This window comes from Cavia porcellus, unplaced genomic scaffold, assembly GCF_034190915.1.
Source record: "Cavia porcellus strain 051 isolate PalLab524CR breed Dunkin Hartley unplaced genomic scaffold, mCavPor4.1 scaffold_8, whole genome shotgun sequence".
Taxonomy (NCBI): Eukaryota; Metazoa; Chordata; class Mammalia; order Rodentia; family Caviidae; genus Cavia; species Cavia porcellus.
Window position 1 is genome coordinate 58,422,231 of NW_026947491.1, and position 9,354 is coordinate 58,431,584.

Here is a 9,354-nt window from a genome sequence, read left to right on the forward strand (position 1 = left end):
TCATTTCTTGTCCTCTTTGTCTTGAGTCCCACAGCCCCATTCTTATAAATGCCTCTAAGATTTGGAAGAACCAGATCAGTTCCCATGCTTTCACACACTCTTCTAAGCATTGGTTCTTTGAGTTTTGAAGGCCACTCAGCTATAGGAGTGTTCAAGATGTACCTACAAATTAATATCAAAGTAACTGTGGGGGGCTGAGGATTTAGCTCAGCAGCTCAAGTGCTTGCCTAGTAAGCATACAGTCATGAGTGGATTTAACTCAGCAGCTCAAACGCTTGTCTGAGCGTGAAGTTGTGAGTTCAGTCTCTGGTACAAAAAACCAAGTAGTTGTGGGATAGAGACACTAAGAAAATAATTGTAAATATAATAAGGAAGGAAAAGAGTCATTAGTCTCCATGAGATTCCAAACTTTATAATGCAAAAAACATGATTTCTTTTACCAATTTGTATAGAAGTTGATATGCTCTTTGGCAGAAGATAAAAAAACAGTAGAATTAGAGATTTGCTAAAGGTAACTGAAGAGAAATTTAAGTTCATTTCAAGATAAGAATGCAAACTCCATGCAGAGAAAACCAGTCTACTTCATTTAATCTCATTTGTGGCTACCACATTGTCTGTTACATTGTAGGTCCTGTTTAATATGGGCATGAATTAATGACATCATGTAAGGTAAAAGTTTGACAAGCAGTAAAGGAAGACATCAGGAACTGAAATGGTATCCAGCCTTGCAGAAAGGTCTTCACCAGGAAATAATTCAGAGTAGTCACAAGAGAGTGAGGTTCTTATGAACGATTTTTCCAAGTCACTGCACAGAGACCCAAGGACAGCCAGAAGAAGACTTTTGGACAGTTGATTTTAACAGTTCCAAATAGCTGATTCATGTAACAATTTACATAAATGATAAGAAATTTTTACCTTCACTGCTGAATCCTTGGTGAAAAACTTGCCTAATGTAATTTTAAGATTCTGTCCTTTTATTTCCACTTAAAGGGAATATGCTCCTAAAACAAAGGAGTCCTCCTGACCTCACTGACTTACTTTGGACAATATGGGGACCAGCAGTAGACCATCCTACTAAGACAGGATGAAAGCCTTATGAAGTAGTATAGAAATAAGAGGCTCAACTGTAGGTCTTGAAAGTTTCCTCAGGGGGACAGGCAAGGAGGGAAACGAGTAAAAGAAATCAACTTGTGAAGTTATCACATGTAAGACACTGGAAAATTTGGGATCCAAATTTCTATGGTTTTATCTGGAAATTAGCAGACTTTTGTAGATGATCTACATGTTTCCTTTTTTAAAAGCCCCTAATTATGAGCTGTATTTATAATCTAATTACTGCCTCCAAATGAACTAGGTTCTATTCACAGTTAGGAAAAGGAAAAGTGCCCACAAACAGTGGAAAAGGTGTGGGAATAGGGTTTAGGTGATGTGGGTTTTGGTGTCTCTTCTGCTGAGACACCAAACATGATGATGCCAAGAAATTGTTCATTTGAAATGTCAGATTTCTTCTCAACGTTATTAGGTGGATAGGATGTGCTCTTTTACCTCCAATATTTTTTGTTCAGTATTTCACAATTTGGGAGGTGAGCAGGGATGATGTAAGAGAGGAAAAATATTTTTATAAAGGTGTCATAGCTAAATACATCAGTGCTCCAGGGCAGAAAGTCTATACTCCCACAGAAGCAAGTACATCGCTAGAATCTGTTTCTGCAACTCTTCTCTCCAAAATCACTGTCTTGCCAGCTATACCCTTAATAATCCTATGGGATTCCAGATGTTTAGAATGTAAACAGCTCAGATATTTTTATAAATAATTTAAAGGACAAATATTTTAACAACTACTGTCTCTGTTGCTTTTCTCTGCTTCTTGGGGGGGGGCAGTGAATATTTTGGAAACAACAACTTATTTGGAAAGAACCATGGATCTGAGCCAAGTGTAGTGACACATGGTTGTATTCCTCACATACTAGGGACCTGAAGTAGTGGATTACAAATTTGTGTTCAGCGTGGGTAATTTAGTACTTTAGCAAGACTGTTTCAAAATTTAAAAAGGAAAAATTAAAGGAGAAAATTAAAGGAGAGCTGGGGATATAGCTCACTGTGATGTCTCTGAAACTATGAAAACAAAACAACAAAACAAAACAAAAACAAAAGCATCCCAAAACAAAACAAAAACCCAGAAACAACAAAACAAAGATCAGTGAGTCCATGGGCTGTTTTTTTTAGCTCAGTGGTATAAGCACCTGCCTGGTTAAATGCAAAGTTGTGAGCTGGATCCCTGGTTAACCCCCACAAAAAAAGTGTCAAAATCAATGAATCCTAACGAGGAAGTTTAAAACAGTAATAAAAAATAAGAAAATAACAAGTATATAAAAGTACATTAATTTTTAAAATATATACTATTTGATTTGTATTGTATATGCCAAAAAAACACTTGAGCAGAAAAGTAGCCTTGCAAACATGACCCATTTAGAAGAGAGAGACTGCCTCAAGTTAGTGTGCTATCTAATAACTTCTTGTGGAACCCACATCTAAGAAGCAAGTCATCTTTATGAGTTATTTAACCAAGAAAGGTAGTTGTATTAGTACCTACAATTAATTACCACAATATGGTGGCTTGGAACAACAGAGATTTGTTTTCTGACAGTTTTAAAGGTACAGAGTCTAGAATGGTTTCACTGGGTGTAACCAAGGTGCCAGAAGGCATCATGTCCTCTGGAGGCTCTTGGAAAGAGCCGAACTCCTGCCCTTTTCAGCTTTTTGAGTTGCTCTCGTTTGTCTTGGCCCATGAATCTTCCCTCCACTTTCAGAGCCAACGATGTAGCATTTGGGTTCACTGCCTTTTCTTGGTCCCTAGTCAAGTCTCCCACTTATGAATTCTTGTAAGATCATTTCAAGCCTATCAGGATAACTCACTATAACCTCTCAATCTCAAGAACTTTTAACTTAATTGTATCTGCAAAGTCCTTTTGCCATGCAAGGTAATTTTCAGAAGTTGCAGCAATCAAGATCTGGGTGCTTAGGATACAGAGCTTGCTACTAACTTAGCACAAGGATAAACACCTCAGTAGGAGGCTGATGGCTTGAAATTCTAGTTTCAAACTGGGTATAAAATAAAAGCAATTACACTATTTATTGAAGACACCAGTCCCTAATATGTGACTGTATATGCCCTTTTTACAGTAGGATGACAGCTATGCTGTTCTTATAAAAGAAGAAAACAGTTTCACCTAAGCCCAAAAGAAATTGAACAGATTTTATATTTTTTAAGTGAACTATAACAAAATCAGAGAAATCATAGTTAGGTAATAAATAATACAATTTAAAAAAAAAGAAAAAAAGGTAAAATGAACACCAGCAATAAAATAGAGCCTCTCCACAACCTGGAATCAACGCAACTGGAAAATAACAACTTGGGTGAGACAAAAAAATAAGTAAATGTACTGAAGCTGCCAAAATCTATCCATGCTATACAAAGCATGAATTACAAGTTTAGCTAAGAATTAAAATCCATGTACAAAACAGAAATTCAGTAGATAAAAACTCTATTGAATGTAAAGACAGCAGAAGTGACAAATCTAAGGACAGAATCAGAACTAAAAGATAGAACTGATGTCAGCAACCATATAACCAAAAAAATACCTTAAAGGCTGGGGATTTAGCTCAGTGGCATAAGTACCTGCTTTGCAAGCGCACAATCATGAATTCGATCTCCAGTACCAATAAATAAATAAATAAAGAGACAGAACATGGAAAATGGATCCAACAGTTATTAGATGATGCAAAGAAGACTTATTTATATTAATTGGAATTAGTGAAAAATCAGTAAATTGAACAAATGGCATAAAAATCCTCTTCACAGAAATGATAGCAGAAAACTTTCCAAGTATGGAGAAAGAATTTAACATATAGATAACCAAGATAAACAGCACATCAAATAGCCATGATCAGAAAAGGACTTCTCCATGTTACATCATAGTCAAAACTGCAGAAGTCCAACACAAGGACAGAATCTTAAAAGCTGTTAGTGAAAAGCAACAAATCGCTTGCAAAGTTAAACCAATTAGAATTACAGTAGATCTCCCAACACAAACCTGAAAGACAAGGAGAGCTTGGAGTGAAGTATTTCAATTTTTAAAAGAAGACAATTTCCAACCTATTCTAATACAGCCTGCAAAACTACCTTTCAAAGAAGACTGTAAAAATAAAGTCTTTCCATGACAAAAAGCACCTTAAGAAATTCATGAACACAAACCTAGCACTTCAGAAACTTCTCAAGAATACCCTTTAAAGAAGCAAACCAAAAATGCCCAAATATCTAATAGAATAGATATACTTGGCAAGGTGAATAGTTAAGAAGAAGGAAAATGGGCTGGGGATTTAGCTCAGTGGCATAAGCACCTGCCTTGCAAGCAGGCGGTAGTGAGTTCGATCCCCGGTACCGATAAAAATGAAAAAGACAAAAAAAAAAAAAAAAAAAAAAAAAGAAGAAGAAGAAGAAGGAAAACAAAACAAAACCCAAAAAAGAATCAGTAAGAGAAAAATAATGCAATATCAAGAATAGGTCAAAAAATAAATTAAAAAAAAAGAATAGGTCAATACCTTTTGGTAATAACACTCAATGTGAATAGTCTTAACTTTCCACTTCAATGACATAGATCAACAGAAAGGATAAAAAAAATCAAACCCAAATGATATGCTATCCACAAGAATAATTTTTAATGAAAAAAATTCATAGCCTAAAAACCAAAAGATTGAAAACAGTATTTCACACAATGAGAGCCCAAAAAGCAGGAATACTGATTGTATTTTTAGACTAAGTGGACTGCAAGTCAAAACTCAACAGAAAAGTCAAAGAAGGTCACTACATATTAGATAAGGAAACAATTCAATAGAAAGAGAAAACAAATGGAAATATGTATGTACTCAACATCAGTACACCCAACTTCATAGACATAGGAGATGAGATAAAAATCAATCCAATTATAGTGGGGGATTAGATACCCCACTGTCACAAACAGATCAACTAGACAAAAAAAATCAACAAAGAAATATGAGAGTTGAACCACATTTTTAAACAAGTGGACTTAATCTACAGAATGTTCTACCTAACAACAATGGTGTACATTCTTCTCAGCAGCACATGGAACTTTCTCTAAACAGACCACATACTAACCCATTAAATGTACTTAAATAAATACAAAATGATAGAAATTATCCCATGCATATTACCAGATCACAGTGCCGTGATACTAAAAACCACTGGCAAAAGAAAACCCAAAAATTATGCAAATACATGGAGATTAGACAATCCACCCTTGAACAAATCAGTAGGTCACAGAGGAAATCAAGGAAGAAATTAGATAGTTCTTAAAATCAAACCATAATGCCAGTATAACATACAGAAACCTTTGGAACACAGTGAAAGCGTTCCTAAGGGAAGAATATAGCCATGAATACTCACATCAGAAAAGCAAGGTAAGCTCAAATAAATAACCTAATGATCCACCTCAAAGTCCTAGAAAAACATGAGTAATCTAAACTCAGTGATCTGGCTCCGAATCAAGGCCGGCAGCTTCCTGACGCTGTTGGTTTCAAGCAGGAACCGAAAGAGATGTCTTTCTAAGGTCTGCTGGCCATTTTAGAACTTGGGCAGTGAAATGGTCAATTCATTAGAAAGAAACAGCTTGATGCAAACCCCTGCCCCAGTGTCTGAGCTGGCAGGCTAAGGTGGCCTGAATGGGAGCACCAGCATTTACTGGGACCCGAGCCATGCTGAGACCTGGAGTGTTGGGAAGCCAAGCAATTCCTCTTCCCCTGCCTGTTTTGTTTTGTTGAACTTCAATGTGCGCGAAAGTATGGACAGCTATTTTGAAGAGAATGAGAGACGCTACGACAGCCATTGGTGACTTGCCTATTGTCTAGTTTTGAAGACCTACGGTGCCTTCCTCATTCTGTTGGGATCAGTTTTATATGTTGTTTTGTATGAATTCTCTGTATGCCAAGACATGGACGGCAATTTGGAGGAAGACAAGAGACAGTATGATGGATGGTGAAGACCTCAGCTCATCTAGCTTTGGGATGTATTATCTCTTACATTGCTTTCTTATGTCCTATTTTGTTCTGTTTTGTTGTGTTTAATTTTACCCCCTTTAAAACAAAATAAATAAATAAAAATGGTGACCCAAAAAATAAATAAGTAAACCCAGTGGCAGTATAAGAAAGGAATTATGAAGATCAGAGTAATGAAATTAGTGAAATTGAGACCAAGAAAATTACAAAGAACCCGTGAATTGAAAAACTGGTTCTTTAAAAGAACAGACAAAATTGGGGCTGGGGGTTTAGCTCAGCAGTGTAAGGGCCTGCTTGGCAAATGTGAGGTCATGAGTTTGATACCCAGCACCAAAAAAAAAAAAAAGAATAGACAAAATCTTAGCCAATCTTATCAGTAAAGAAAAAAAGATCTTTAACAATGCAATTAAAAATGAAAAAGGGAGGGGCTGGGGGCTTAGCTCAGCGGCATAAGCGCCTGCCTTGCAAGCAGGCAGTTGTGAGTTCGATCCCTGGTGCCGATAAAAAGGTAAAAGACAAAAAAAGAAAAAAAGAAAAAGGGGAAATCATAATAGAGGTTGCCAAAATCCAGAACATTATTAGTGACTGTTTTGAAGATTTGTACTCCAATAAACTGAAGAAACCAAAATAATTGATAGAAATATAAATATGAATTGCTAAAATTGAATCAAGAAGATATAAAAATTCTAAATAGGGGCTGGGGATTTAGCACAGTGGCATAAGTGACTGCCTTGCAAGCGCATGGTCATGAGTTTGATCCCCAGTACCGATAAAAAAAAAAAAATTCTAAATAGTCTACTAACAGGAACATACTACATCACATATATGTAAAAAAGAAAATACAGACAAGCCTTCAACAAAGATCAACATGAATTCAGATCAAAGAATATAGGTATAAAAGAATTTATCTCAATTTGACAAAAGACAGTTATGACAGACCTAGTGCCAATCTCATATTCAATGTGAAAAAATTGAAAGATTTCCCTATAAAATCAGGAGCAAGATGAGGTTGTACACTGTTATCACTCTGTTCCCAGAGTACTTCAAAGTTTAACCAGAACAACCAGATAAGAAAAAGACATTAAAGAAATCAATACAATATAGGAAAGGAAGAAGTCAACCTCTTCTTTTATACAGATGACATGATTGTTTACATAGAGTACCCAAAAAATTCCAGCACAAGACTCCCACAACTAATAAATTCAGCAAGGTAGCCAGATACACAATCAACATACAAAAATCAATATCATTATTGTACACAAATAATAAACCTACCAAGAAAGAAATTGGAAAAATAATAACATTCACAATAGCTTCAAGGAAAAGTTAAATACTTAAGAATTAACCTAACATAGAAAGCAAAAGATCTCTTTCATGAAAATTATAGTACTCTGAAAGAATTAACCAAAGAATACAACAGAGGGAACTTAGGACACTGGGAAGCCAAGCAAGCACCTCCCCTCCTTGGTAAGCGGTGGTGGTCTGGCAAACTGCTGCCCTTCCAAGGGGAGAACCAGCAGCAGCTCCTGAGATCCACGCCATGTTGGAACTTAGGACACTGGGAAGCCAAGCAAGCACCTCCCCTCCCTGGTAAGCGGTGGTGGTCTGGCAAACTGCCACCCTTCCAGGGAGAGAACCAGCAGCAGCTCCGGAGATCCTCGCCATGTTGGAACTTAGGATGCTGGGAAACCAAACAACCAGCCTGCCTCCCTGCTAAGCAATAGTGAACCTACAGATGCATGGCCTAGAGTCAAACATCTCACTTCCCCGAGTTCCCCCTCCCCCATTAGCAAATGGGAACCAGAAATCTGAGCGTCTCCTGGGAGGTTGACTATAGCAAATAAGGGGGACTTCTTTCTACCATCTCTTTGAAGGCAAATGTTTTTATTACTGTTTTGCTCTATTCTGATTAATGGTACTGCTCTATTCAATATTCTGTTTTGATAAGTTCTATAATGTTTTGTATTTCATCTCATTTTGATATACGTGATTGAAAGAACAACTATTATAAAGATAATGAAATATACTGCTATATCTGTTATTGGTATCCCGGTAACCTGCTGTGAAATTCTGTACCAATTTCACTGTTTGATCATAGTTGGCTTTATTCTGTCTTGTTCTGTTGTATTTTACCAGTTTCAAAATAAAATTAAAAAAAAAAAAAGAATACAACAGAAAATGGAAAGATATTCCCTATACCTGGATAGGCAGCACCAATATTGTCAGAATGGCTTTATTTCCAAAACTAATATATAGATTTAATGAAACCCCAATCAAAATATCAATAACATTTCACACAGAATAAGAGAAAATGACTCTAAAATTCAAGTGGAACAAGAAGAGACCTAGAATAGCAAAAGCAATTCTGCGCAAAAACACCAAAGCAGGAGGCATCTCAACCCCCAACTTCAAGTTACATTACAAAGCTACTATGAAAAATAACAAAAAAACAAAACACAGGACCCGGGATTTAGCTCAGGGGCCTAAGTGCCTGCCTAGCAAGTGCAAGGTCATGAGTTCAATCCCCGGCATCAAAAACAAAAACAAAAACAAACAAACACAAAAAACCAAAAGCAGCATGGTACTGGCACAAAAACAGGTATCTGGATCAATAGCATGAAAAGAGGATGCAGAACCATCCCCATGACCATTAGCAATATGATCTTTGACAAAGAAACCAAAAAGGTACCCTGGAGGAAAGATAGTATCTTTAACAAATGGTGCTGGGAAAACTGGCTATACACATGCAGAAGATTAAATCAAGACCCCAATCTCTCACTATATACTAAACTAAAATTAAAATTGACTAAAATGTAAGTATTAAAACAGAAACACATAATCTGCTAGTAGATAAACTTGGTAAGACTCTTGAAGACATAGGCATAGGCAAAGACCTTCAGAACAGAACCCCAGTTGCACAAGAAATAACATAAACAAATGGGATTACATTTAATTAAATGGTTCTGTCCAGCAAAGGAAACAACCAGCAGAATGAAGAAACAATCTACTGAACAGAAAAAAATGTTTCCAGCTACTCCCTTGAAAGGGATTAATATCTAATACATAGAGAGAACTCAAAAATATTAGATCCCCTCTGAAACAAAAGACCCAGTCAGAAAAATAAGTAAAATGAATAGACATTTCTCAGAAGTAAAAATCATCACTAAATATGTGAAAAAAATGTTCAAAATCTCTGTCCATTAGAAAAATGCAAATTAAAACAACATTAGGATCTCATCTGTTTGGATTTGTATCTAGATGTCCCCACAAAGCCTCATGCAC

At 36.3% G+C, this 9,354-nt stretch overlaps 1 non-coding gene across 1 annotated transcript; it reads left to right on the forward strand.

The window, feature by feature from the left end:
- The first annotated feature begins 5,551 nt into the window (after positions 1–5,551).
- LOC111753315 (small nucleolar RNA SNORA2/SNORA34 family) lies at positions 5,552–5,688 on the forward strand. The gene has a single exon (XR_002788133.1). It is a non-coding gene; the product is annotated as a small nucleolar RNA SNORA2/SNORA34 family (small nucleolar RNA).
- Positions 5,689–9,354: the final 3,666 nt, after the last annotated feature.